A 14,174-nucleotide genomic window follows, 5' to 3' on the forward strand; every position below is an offset into this window, starting at 1 on the left:
CAATGTCTGTGGATTCTGATATGGTGGTTTTCGTGGGTAACCTAAGTTAGAAATGAGTAAATTAGTTTTAACAAAACTAGGATTAATCTTCATAAATGTGTTTGCGAAAGGAGACATCTAATAATTTGAAAAGTTATAATATTAAAACATCAACTAAGTATAAATTTAAGTACTTTTGGCTTTTTGAATTACGGGTCATATATATTGGGTCTATTCAATATATTTTTATAAATTTGGTAAATCAAAAGAAAAGCTTAAGATTGCTTGTTTCTGGGTCTTAACTTAAAAGCAGGTTTCTAAGAATTTAAATTCTAGCAAGTGTAATTCTATATGCAAGCAAAAAGTTTCAGCTGCGTTTTGATTAAAGTACTGTAAAGAGTAAAATATTTCACTTTATTAAAGGAGTACACTTTGTTTAAATGAAAAAAGGTAGATCTCTCATGAGGGGGAAAACTAGCAAAAGGTCTTTCCACTTGGGTGTACTAGCCTGGGGTCTTACAGCTTCTGAATGAAGGCACTAACCAGAGTCTATATTAAAGAGACATTTAAAAAGTGTTGGGGCTAATGATTGGAATCTATGCTGTACAGGCAGAGGAGGATACAAAGGCTATTGGATTGGCCCATGATTTTCTGAGTATTTTCTTTTAGCCTTGAGTTTAAAATTTACTTTAACTTCCATTTGGGTCCACTCCAACCTCTATTTTCTCTCTGCTCTAAGATGGAGAAATTGACTGGAATGTTTGGTCTCAGAGGATGACTTTTACATTCAAAAGGAAACTTGATTGGGGCTGTTACACTGAGTACCTGAAAATGGGCTAGCCTGTCTTGTTGGGTGGTGGGGAATGAAAGCTGCTGGCTCAGGAGGACTTAATAAATTTATCACTCTTGGTTTGTGACTTGTGGATGAAAATGGTGTTCCTATTTAAGGGTCTGATTGGACACCTCATTTTGGCCAGGGTATATGCAACAGTGGGGTAAAGCAATTCTGCTGTGACAGTATCCCATCAACCTAAATCTATGAGGAGACTAGTAAGATTAACAAAAATACCCAGAAAAGCACAAAACAGAAACTGAAGCCAACCTGTGTTTTGTTGGCAGCTTCTACAGAAGGGCCTTCATGCTGTTTTTGTTACTATAGCTCTTTAGTACAATTTAATTTGTACTGGTGTTGTGATCTCTCCTGCTTTATATTTCTTGTTAAAGATTGCTTTAGTTATTCTGAGCCTCTTAGTTTTTTCCAAATGAATTTCATGACTGTTTTTTTTTATATTTTTATGAAGAACTTTATTGGAATTTTGAAGGGAATTGCATTGAATCTGTACATGATTTTGGTAGTATGGCCATTTTGACAATATTGATTCTGCCTATCCGAGAACATGGGAGGTCTTTCCATCTTCTAATGACTTCTTCAATTTCTTTAGTATTCTGTAGTTTTTATTGATCCTTCAACTCTTTTATTAGATTGATTGTTCATCAATACTTAGATTGACTTCTAAGTGTTTTTTGAGGCTATTTTGAATTAAATAGTTTTCCTAATTTCTCTTTCAGCTGATTCATCACTGGAATACAGGAATGCAATTGATTTATGGGTGTTAATTTTGTATCCTGCTACTTTGCTGAATTCATTCATGAGTAAAGCCCTGGGTGTAATCCTCTATAATACAAATACAAATACACACACACACACACACACTCACACACACACACACACATGAAAGGCACTAGTGACAACTTAAAATAGTTATAAGCACAAATAAGTTAGAAGGAAAAGCAGAAATAAAATTGTTTATATTTGCTTTCTTCCTTTGGCAGCATTTTACACACAGGCTTTGATCTTTAGAATACACTGTATTCTATAGGAAAACATTTTAAGTGAAATTTTGTACAATAGAAACTTCTCAACAGTCAAAACAGACTGTAAAATCATACTTGCAAAATATACTTTTCTGAAAACACTTAACAAACTACACCATACTACACAACTGCAGGAAAAAAACAGCCTTTCAACTCTACCAAATGTAGTTCTCTTAAAAAGTGGAAAAGTCCTGCCTTCAGTAGGCACTGTCACCTTTTAAACAGGATGCAATAAAAAATATCCCAAAGCAATATCCAAGTTCTATGGCAGATTTCAGAACATCTTCAACTCTATGCTTCAATAGCAAGGATGTAAATGAGATCAAAATCTATAATGTGACCTGTATTATCTATGACTATAGTAGTGAAAGGTGGCCCCTTCTGTAAATATGATTTCTTTCTAGAGCATTTCTCCTCCACTTCTTCTGTATAAAGTATTGTAGTTATAATCATTATAGCCTCCATCATATCCCCTGTCACATAGTGAATTGCCACAGGTTGTTTTCCATGTGTAAATTCCTGGTGTTGTGGTATGTGGTTTTTTTGTTATAGAGAAATTAACTGTGATTCTATGTCCATCAAACTCCATTCCACTAGTATATACTTTAGTTTCCTTAGCATCATACATTTTCAACATATACAAAGGCAAATCCTCTTGACTACCTAGACACATCAGCAATAGGTCCATATTTAGAAAACACTTCTTTTAGATTTCTTTCCATAGTATACCAGTTCAATCCAAACACTCCACGACAACAGTTTTGGTCAGGATTTGTTGGATTGTCCATGTGAGGTCCTCCAGTAGACATGGCAGATTGACTGTGACTGTGCCTTCTGTGATAATATTGACTGTAAACCTGATAGAGGAGCTTATTTGGGAGTTAAATCAAGACCATGGCCTTGCATATATGCCTTTGAAATCTTCTTCTGAATCTAGACCTAGATTCAGATCTGACCTGAACTTTGATCTGGAATATCTGCAAACTGCCTTGGACTAAGATCATGCAAGGGTTTGCCTTACAGATTTCCCTGATCTATGAGCACTTACACTTCTGAAAGGAGAATGGGATTCATGGTGGCCATAGTTCTGCTCTCCACTGTGGATCATGACCCCTGACTGACAACACAGCTCACTGGTCTTCAACAGAAACTGCCAACTTCTTGCATCCTCTAAGGAGGCTCCACTCCACTCACAGGAGATACTGGTTTCCTAGACACTTAAAGCCTAAACATAAAACACCACTTTTGCATGAGCTCTAATTCTACAGGAACCCAAATATCTTTCAGATATTGTAACAGGTTCTTTGGAAAGTTACCTTTTTGTAATATATAGTTGTAGGTAAAAAATACAGTGAGTGGTTGAAGAAACCATAATACATTCATATCATGGAATAATAGTCATCCATAAAAAGCAACCAAGTGTTGATACATACTTGTGAGAATTAGGCTGGGTGAAAAAAGCCATTTTTTCCTCTGTTATGGATGTAGTATTCTGTCTTGATTATTGATTATATTATTATCAATATACTAATTATGATATGTACAGTAGTTTTCTAATATATTACTATTGGGAAACCCTGTTCAAGGGAAACACAGGATTTCTCTGCATTATTCCTGACTTCATATGTGTGCATCTACATTATCTCCCAAAAGTTAACACAACAATTTTCTTAAAGTCCTAAGAGTCATAAGGATGGACATGAGCTATTTGCTATTGTTAGTCTCAGACAAAGTTAGGAATAAATGGAAGATAAGAGGGAGTTGAAATGATATTGGATGTGACATGAAAGTTCATAAGATTTCCCCTTTAAAAATAGTGAATTCAAATGTTACTAAAGTATTCCTATAACTCCAATGAAAAATTAATATATATGAGCTCAGTTTATTTTGTGTATTAAAAAATATACAGTTAAAGTCATTCACAAATGGCAAAGGGATGAGATTAGGAACAAACCAAGAATGCATACCTAAAGGCTTGTATTCATCAGAGTATAGTAAGTCCTAACCAGATCCATCAGTCAACAAAAGACATGGGGGAAAGGCTTGAAAATTGGAAGAGAAGGTGTAAAATATTCTCTGCCTGCAGATGATACAAGCTTATCTATAGAAGAAATTGAAGATTAATATACACTTAGTACATATAAATAATTTCTATAAATGGGACTAAATTACATTAAAAAATGGTTGCCAGTGAACTTCCAAAAACAAAATGGGAATAACAGCTATATTTTCAATATAAAAATAATTGTAAACTTTGGAATATACTTGAGAAATGTATAAAACATGGCTGAAAGATATTTTAAAAGACATAAATTAATGGAAAGAATTACCATCATATTCATAGAGTTTCCTGAATTGGCAGAAGACTTAATATTGTTAAAATGTCAGCACTATCCAAAGGAGCCTGCAGAATCAATGCCATCCCTATCAAAATCCCAGTGTTATTTTATGCAATGTGTTTTTGACAGAAAAACCCTTTCCAATGTTAATATGGAATATCAAGGGCTCCCAAGAGGAAAAAAAAATATTCTTGTAATGGAAGAAAAAAATTGGAGGACTCAACTCCCTATTTCCAATTCTTTCTACAAAGCAATATAATCAAAATAATTGGGAATAGTATGTCTTTGACACAGTTGTTTGCTTTGCTTTGCTTTCCCCTCCTTTTCTTTTCCTTCCTTTCAACATATATAGAGAGGTAGAAAAATTAATATAGTGACTCTCCTGGGCCATTCTGCCACGGTTTGTCCTTAACATTTGTTATGATAGAATTGTATTCCTCAATCAACATATTGAAATCATAAACACCAGTACTGCATCATGGCACATGTGTGAATTGGGGTCATTGCAGATGGGATTAGTTAAAATGAGGTCACACTAGAGCTACATGGGTCCTACATCTAATAGAGTGGATAGTGAAATCCAGCAGGACTCACAAAGACTTGTGAAGATGAAAGAATAGAGAAAAGCACGTGTCAAGGTGTGCAGGGTTTCTGTTCTCTCAACTAAAGGGCTCAGGGGTCACTCCAGTTGAACTGGGCTAATTGGGGTGCGCAAAATAACCACAAAAGAGACACAAATACCTTTTTCTGGGGGGTCGCTGTGATGGCACACACTGACCCCTTTTATTGAGGAGAAGCTATTCAAATGAGGCAAGGGGTCAGGTTTCAGGGGGTTGAGTCTATCTTCATGATGTCCACTGTCAGCAGGTTGACTGACATCTGGGTAGGCCACACCCAAGGGCACAGTAAGAGAAGGGGACACATAGCAGGTACTTCCATGGAAGATTCTATCCTAAACAGGGCAAGGGGTTATATTACAAAAGAACAGGTGAGCGTAGCTTCACCCATGGGGCTGTAGCAAGACATACTAATGCACGAGACACCATCCCTCGAACCCAAGAAGGGTAGGGACATTTGCCACATTTGCCACATTTCTGTGACTGAGCGCCTCAGCACCCAGCAGGGGAGTGTGACTCAGTCACATGCAAGATTGGTCTCCCACAAAGGGGCAGCACTGAAGAGCTACAGCTGCATCCAAGGAATCCTAAAACTACACTGGAAGTTAAGATGGAGAATCCTCCACCAAAGTTTTCAGGACCATGGTGGCACTGCCAACACCCATTTCAACTTTTACCATCCAGAATGATGAAACCCCTGATTTCTCTTGCTGCTAAGTCCTCCCATTCAAATGTGCGGGTCCATCAGCCCTCAGAAATGAACAGAAGGGACTCAAACTACTCTAGGTGCTTGTAGACCTCCTTTGGTATTTTTCTTGGCAATTCTCCCAAGAGGATTGTTATAAAAAGATTAATCCTGGATCTGCTCTTCTTCTTTCTCTGTGCTCCTGTTAAGATTTTGAACTCTTTCTTTTATCACTGTGCCCACTATGATGTGCCTCCATCTACCACCCTCAACAGAGGCCAAACAAATGGGGATACCCAATCATGGACTTTGAACCTCCAAAACTGTTACTCAAATAAAACTTTAAAAAAAAACTTTTCAAAAATAAGTTAGTTATCTCAGATATTTCGTGGTATTAATTCAAAGCTCACTAAAACACATTCTTCCTACTCTAGAAAAGGGGAAAATACTATATAGAAAGATCTACCTGTATGTGAATGTGTGTGTGTGTGTGTGTGTGTGTGTGTGTGTGTGTTGATTGCAATACAAATATTGAATCCAGGATCTCAGACCTACCAATCAAGCACTCTACCACTAAGCCACACCTTAGCCCTTTTTATTAAGTGTTATTTTGAGACAGGGTCTTGCTGAATTGCCTAGGCTGGCTTTAAACTTGCACTCCTCCAACTACTTCAGCCTCCAGAGTAACTGGGATTCCAGATGTGTGCCACCATCTCCAGGTTGTGTAGGTGTTTTTTTTTTTTTTTTTTCCTAGCCCAGTTCAAGCACAAAGCCTGTGCCTTGATTTTTGCCTGCCTGAGCCTGGTGGGTTTTGAAGCATAAGATGTTTAAAGCTTGCACATCTTACTTTTTGTAAATACCTAATAATGGTGAAATGTTATGTGTATGTCCTTGGCAGGACCTGAGCCAGAGATAAAGATGTATAGAGACAGAGACAGACAGAAAAAGAGATGTAAGAGAGAATATACTATTTTCCTTAAAACTACATTGAGGTTCAAGGTGGATTTCACTGTGCACTGCACAATAGCCCCACCCTGGAGAGCTGAAGACCTCAGAATGGAAGATGGTGTTATGTCCAAAATACGAAAGCCCTCATTCTTGGCATTGTTCCCTCAGTCTGCCAGTGAAGGGAGCAGGCACAAAGTTGAAAGGCTCATGCAAGGTTGTGCCATGAGTGCTGCACTGGTACCAGTGAGAGTAGTGGACCCCAAGGATCTTGATACTTCAGTGCTAACACCCAGATTCAGTAAACACTGTAGTAGGGAAGCTCCATTAGAATAATATTGGATTTTCCCACCCAGTGACAGAATTTGCATTTCTATTGATATGTTAAAAATGAAAAAGTTGGAAATTTCTTGCACACCAGAGGATGTGCTTATAGATTCATACCTATTAGGTGTAAGCAGTCTGTTAGGGAAAAGAAAGATGAGACACATACCACTTTTGGTAGTAGTATGTTCTGATGAAAGTGAAAGTGACTTGAGACACTGGATGACAGTGAAAGACCTCAGTATTATAGTTAAGTACTAGGTGGGAAACAAGTAGATAAGAAGGGGACCTTGGAGAGAATGAAGTTCTAGAGTTGATAGTGATCAACACGCTGCAGATACATCATTATAACTGCAAGGGTGATAATCAGTCACACAAGAGACAGAATGAAAGTGTAACTCTGGGAACACATTAATTTTTTCCTGTTAAAAGTTAGTTTTGTTGGTTGCTGCTTCCTCAAGGAGAAGCATCTCTTCAAGAGGGTCTCAGGGAGGACATGATAAACCTCAGAGGCTTGGTTATCATTAGTTATGCATGAAGATTTGGAATATAAGAATTTCTGAGTTCAGCTCTTGTAATTCTATTTACCAATCTTGATCAAGAAAATTAACTTGTTTTAAGTTCACATGCTCTGTAAATGCTGACTAAAAATGTATTGGCATAGAGGTAGAAGAAACTAATAAAAATTTAAGATGTACCATAATGGATCACCATTCTAAGAACAGTTCATATCATTTCTCACTTTATTTTGCTTACATAAATGTTCTGTAAATTCTAAAACAGTGACCCTGAATACATTTTCTTACCAAAGTAGTTTTAAGATAGAATATTGAGAAGTGTTTTAAGTAGTTTTAATATAAAACATTGAGCTATTTATTTGATAACCTATGTGATCATTTACTTATATCACTGAAAACTTATATTACTGAATCTTTTAGAAACATGAGAGAAACCTTACTTGAAAAGCATTTGAGTTACTTTAGGCACAGAAATGAAAATTTACTTATTTTTGATTCAGGATATTTTCAGATAATGCTTTAATATGACTCCCCAAAAACCCAATTCAGTGAAAGTAGAAAATTTCAACATTTGTGGTTTTTGAGCCCAAATAGCCTGTTGATGAGGTCATAAAAATGTGTAGATAGATAGATAGAGAGATGGATGGATAGATAGATAGAGTATGGTATTAGTTATGTGTTTAAGAAGTCATCATGTTGGTTAGAGAGATAAAATTTTAACATCATTATAAAATTAATAAAATTTAGGGCGAGAGTCATGGCTCAGAGGTAGAGTGCTTGCCTACCATGTGTGAGGCACTGGGTTCAATTCTCAGCACTACATAAAAATAAAAAAATAAAGGTATTGTGTTTAAAAAAATAATAAAATTTGAAAAAAAACTGGTGTAAGTGTACTACAATAAGAAAGACAATCATCAGAAAAAAGATTAATTCTTAACAGAAAATATAATCATGAAGAGACTACAAGCTAAATTAAAAATATAAAGCCTAATAAGGTTTTGTCATGTTCTAATGATTAGTAGTGACTGAATTGTACATCAGTGAGTGTGTCTGGGGAAGCCACATTGGTGGGAAACCCATAATCATTCTATGTATTGCATGCTTTAAGGAAAGTTTTTTGTCACAGCCTTCTTTACAACATATTTTACTGACATCATCAAGTGTATTTCTCTTTTGCAGAGAACATAGCTCTTTCTTGAATGTTAACTGTCTCTCATTTGTGTGACCTTCAGCTCCTGTGACATACTAGGAACAAATTCTGACCTCATGTCTTAGGTTCCTGTCTCTTTGCTGCTGGAGGATGACATCATTTCTGTTAAGCTAAAAAAGAGATGTGAGAGGTGTGGAAAATGTTCATATCAAATAGAATCAGAAAAATTATAAAAATTTGCCTACACCAAAATATAACCATTGCCTTAATATAATTAAACATCAAACAAAATCAGAGGGGCTGGGGATGTGGCTCAAGCGGTAGCGCGCTCGCCTGGCATGCGTGCGGCCTGGGTTCGATCCTCAGCACCACATACAAACAAAGATGTTGTGTCCACCGAAAACTGAAAAATAAATATTGAAATTCTCTCTCTCTCTCTCTCTCTCTCTCTCTTAAAAAAAAATCAGAAAGCTTCCTATCACTTAAACAATTAAGGTGACTTAGAGTTGGGCAATTTGAGGTGTTACCAACATTACCCTGTCCCCTCTGTGGATTTTTCCCAATATCTTCTAAGTGCTTATACCATGGCACTTTTGACTCTCCCTTACACTATTTTGATTGGTAATTTCCAACTGAAATGTGCACAGCATTGCAATTGGGAGATTTACTTTGTAATTACAAAATTCTCCAATAAGAGATATTTAGATAGTTATGGAAATCTATATATGTATATTCATATCCATATCTATATCAAATGTTATGCATGGATATCAGAAGTACTTTTTTATTTTTTCTTACTAAATTCGTCAATATTTTCCAGGCTTTAAATAGGCATTTTAATTTACTTACTCAGAAAAGGGTAAAATTTAAAGAAAAGTTATAGCACAATTGATTTTTCTTTAGTTTGCATTAAAATTTTTCTTAGGTCTATTGTATATTTCCTTCATCTTATAGATGAAGGAATAAAACCAATACAGGTTCAAATGAAAGTGTTAATTGAATAGGATAATGTGAAGGGCAAGTTCCCATCTCTCTGGTCTCTTTCGATGCTCTCTTTAGTCACCATACAAGACGGAATTCAAACATTTGAAAATAAACATCAGCCAACAATATAGAAAAAATAAATTTTATTCATGATGTAAATCCTGTAAAATGGAGATGTATTTACTGTTTAAGATGACTTTGGTAGCCATCCGTTAATGACTTAATGTAGTGTATGCATATAGCTTACAAAATGTAGCTCAGGATTTACACATTGTCTATGCAGAAACTGTCACTTATATTAAATGTAAAACAATAATTGTTCATTTATCTTGATTTTGATGACTTAGTATGAATTATTAGACTGAATAGAATAACCTCTGTCTCTTTTGAAAGCTATTCTTGCCAGTTTCATTTAATACAGCCTCCAGTTTATGAATACCCTGTGATTTGGAAAAGCTTAAAAAGTGTTCTGGAATCAAACTGTCCTCAGACTTAAAAAGACAAAACAAACAAATAACAACAACAAAACCAATACAGGTTCAAAAGAAAGTGTTAATTGAATAGGATAAAGTGAAGGGCAAGTTCCCATCTCTCTGGTCTCTTTCGATGCTCTCTTTAGTCACCATACACACTTGTTTCTCATCCATCCCTTTTCTCAATGGAATTCAAACATTTGAGAGGCAAGACTTTCTCTGTGGGGGAAATAAATAAATAAATAAATAAATGAACAAACAAACAAATAAATAAATAAACAAACTTCAAAAAAAGGTAAAAATAAAAGGACTTCCTCAGTATGATGGGCCATGGCCCAGTGTCTCTACCAGGAGAGTCATTAAATGCAAGGCCTTTTCTGCCACTCATTGTAGGATTCTGACAGGAGAACTCAGAGTGTTGTCCCCCTTCCCATTAGGACATAAAAAGGCTTGGAGATGCCCCCTCCAGGTGCCCATTGGTATTCTTCTGGGGTCTGAGGCTGAGCTCTACCTACTGCTGGTCTTGAAGTGGTGCTTCATCTCCTCTGTGGCATCCCCCTCTAGTCACTCTATCAGGCTTGATCCCAAGGTGGAAAGATCACCTAGCACCTCTCTTCCCTATCTTTTCCTCCCTCCAGTGAGACCCCAGGGAGACCCTTCGAATACAAGTAAGTTACAAATCAAAATCTCGAATTTTAGGCGTCAGCAGCAGCAAGGAATAAACTCAGAGCCAGAGGGAGCTCTCACTGTGAGTGATCCAGATGCATATAAAATGGTCTTCCTGCCTTTGGGAGCATGTGATTAGCAAGGTCCCTTCAAAAAAAAAAAAAAATGGTGTCGTGCCATCTAGTTTCCTCTTCTCATTATCTTTCTCATTATCCAAAGTTTACTCTTTGGAGATGATTCAAAAACAGCCACTGGAAGGTGGGACAAGAACAAGCTGGGCATCCTGCATCTGGCCTCTCCTGCTCTGGGCATCTGAGCCTTTCTCTAGGGACTTTCCCATTGCTCTTCCCTACAGTCCTGTGCCTGGGTACCTATCCTGGTTCTTAAGCTGCCTTCTGTATGTCCAGAGAGGCTTTTATTTCCCTAGAGCTGTCACTCAGCTCTTGATTCAATGGCCCCAGCTCCACCCCTTTCTTGGGTCATCTACAAAGAATTTTTTCCCTCAGCTCCGTTTACCCTCCCTTCTTCCCCACCCCTTTTCCCTCCATGGTCACAAGTTCTCCTACTCTGGTTTTATTTTGAATTTATCATTTCCTTTTTTTTTTTCCACTTCTGTAGTTATTTTATGCTTATATAAAGGCCTATCATGATCATCATGGAAGATATTGGTAAAGCAAAAATAAAATCAACTTCTAAGTTCATTCACTAAAGATAATTTCAGTTAACATGTGCTGTATAGCTTTCTAATATTCTGCCTAAATTCTGGGCATTTGTTTGTACTGATTCAAAACATCAAAAGATTATAACTAGATCAGTTTCTGTAATGCCTATGTATCCATCCATAGCATACTAACTGGATGCATTAATTCTTCACAAAAGAAAAAAAACTGACGATTTGTAAAACAGTCCTATAAAAAGCATTAAAATAGCAATGACATCATTCTAGGATTGTATGATAAAATTTTAAATGTATAACATACCTTCCCATTTACAATTGCAGAAAACCAGAATAGAAAACTCAAAATTCCATAGTTAATCCAGATATCCTGACAAAGATGAGAAAATATCCAGAATCTATGGGATTGACTCCTAAGTCAATTTATTTATCCATATTGTGTTGTGATAACACAATATATATAAATAATGGATTAATAACAATATGGATTGTGTGTGTTGTGATAACACACACAATATGGATAAATAAATGATAAAAGAACATCCATTCTCCTTACAGTAAAGGGAAATCAGACTTTAAACCTTTCCATCTCCTTTTCTCTTCAAATTCCAACAGGTGATGGGTGAATTATTACCAGTTATCTGAATATTTTAATCTAGAATTATAGTTACTATTTTTAGAGACTAGAGGGCACACACACACACACACATGAGAGAGAGAGAGAGAGAGAGAGAGAGAGAGAGAGAGGAAAAAGATAAGACAAAAAATTAGAATCTCCCATGTTATAGCACATGTTCATGCACAAAATTTTATCTCTATAATTAATTTATCATACACTGCATCTGTTGTAATTTGCGAACATAAACTTTTATTCTATGTCAAACAAATTTTTAAGACATGTCAACAGTTTGGGATTAATGAGCTTATTGGATAACTCTTAAAGTATAGATAAATTTTAAATGCAAATAGAACCACATGTTTATAAGCCTGATTTGTTTGACTTGCAAATCTAGTCAGACCCTTTCACTCAAGTAAGCCTGAAAGTTTGCTGGAAGTTTTAGTACTTTTGAAATAAACTAATAAATTCTCTTAGTTCCCAGTAAAAAAGTATGACATATTCTCCTATTTGGAAGAAGTGCCACACATTTCTCAAATACTAAGCATTGTGTAACTCTTCAAATAATAATTGTCTACGCTTACATAAAGTCAGTCATTTTAGAAGTGACTCACCAGAGGTAGATTCCTTGAACTTGCAGTTCCCAGCTTCAGAACTATAGAAAATGAATTTCTATTCTGTATAAATTACTACTCTCAGTATTATGTTATCACAAAACAATATGAATAAATAATTTTTCCCCTTTATATTCTTTTAAGAATTTTGTTTTAAACTCTTACACTTACTCTTTGATATATTCTGAGATAAATTTTGTATATGGTGTGAAGTAAGAATCAAAGTTCTTTTGACTGTTAAAAGAAGTTTTTCCCATTACCACTTGCTGAAAAGACTGTCCTATTCCATGGAATGTTTTGGCAATCTTTACTAATCATCATCAGTTTATCTCTGTGTTCTCTATTGTTTCATTGGTGTATATGTTTTATGGCAATAATTCAATGTTTGGGCTACTATAGCTTTGTAGAAAGTTTTATAATCAGAAAATTTGAGTTCTCTAAATTTACTCTTATTTTTGAGGACTTTTTGACTATTGGGGGGTCTTCTAAGATTATGTAATAATAATAGAAAGAATGTTTTTGTTTCTGGAAAAAAAAACTACAATTGAAATTTTGATAGGGATTAACTTCACAGACTGCTTTGGGTCATGTTGACATTTTAACAATATTAAGTCTTCCAATTCAGGAAAATCCTTGAACATACTATGTGTTTCTATTTATTTGTGCCTTATTTATAATTTTTCAGCAATATTTTTTAGATTTCCACTTAAGTGTATTATAAGGCATTTTACTGTTCTTGATGTATTGAAAATGGAAAGATCCTAGTTTTGTTCTGGATGTTTTTGGTGACCAATTTTTGCATGTTGCTTCTGTATCTTTTCTCAATGGGAATAATTTCTAACAATTGTTTTCAAGTTTCTAGATTTTCTTGATACATGATCATATCATATGCTTGGAAAATAGTTTACTTCTTTCTTTACAATTTTTGTGCTTTGTTGTTGTTGATGTTCCCTTCTGTTTTTCTTGACTAAATGCTCTGACTAGGACTTTCAATACTGAATAGATGTCGTTAAAGTAGGTATCTTTACCTGCTCCTGATTAGTGGGGACATGCTTTCTATTCCTTCCTATTGAGAGTGATGTCATCTATGGGCTTTATATGCAAAGTAAGTTCCTACGTGTGCCAATTTCTCATGAGAGTTTTGGCATACTTCAGTAACTCTTAAATTAGGTATTCTAAGAAGTGAATTTGCTGCTCCTTTATATTTTACAACCAGTACTCTTTCAACCACCTCATGTCTTCTATGACTTCCTATTTATTTATGTGACTGCTCATAGAAACAACTCATTCTCAACTCCTATGACTTTTCGGTCTTTAGTAATTTTTGAATCAGAAAATTTGAGTGTAATTTTTACATTTTGAGATAGTGCTGACTAATTCATATGAAGATAAGAAATAATGCAGACAGCCCACTTATGTTTACCTCAATCATAACATCTTGAGAAACTATATTATAATATCATACCTAGGATATCGGCACTGATGTAACCAAAATATAAAAACAATCTAATGCTGCAAGAGTCTTCATTGTTACATCCCTGGCCTTAACCCTTAGTAAAATGATTCTTCATCTGTATGATTTTGTCATTTAGGAATTTTTAAAAATATTTTTTAGTTGTTGATGGACCTTTATTTTATTTATTCATATGTGATGCTGAGAATCGAACCCAGTGTCTCACACATGCTAGATAAGGCTCTACCACTGAGCCACAA

General features: G+C 35.5%; 1 pseudogene; it reads right to left on the reverse strand.

Annotated features, from left to right (window-relative positions):
• Nucleotides 1–2,254: 2,254 nt before the first annotated feature.
• LOC113184662 (transformer-2 protein homolog beta pseudogene) lies at nucleotides 2,255–2,962 on the reverse strand (annotated as a pseudogene).
• Between the last annotated feature and the right edge of the window lie 11,212 nt (nucleotides 2,963–14,174).

This window comes from Urocitellus parryii, chromosome 4 (assembly GCF_045843805.1).
Source record: "Urocitellus parryii isolate mUroPar1 chromosome 4, mUroPar1.hap1, whole genome shotgun sequence".
NCBI classification, from domain to species: domain Eukaryota; kingdom Metazoa; phylum Chordata; class Mammalia; order Rodentia; family Sciuridae; genus Urocitellus; species Urocitellus parryii.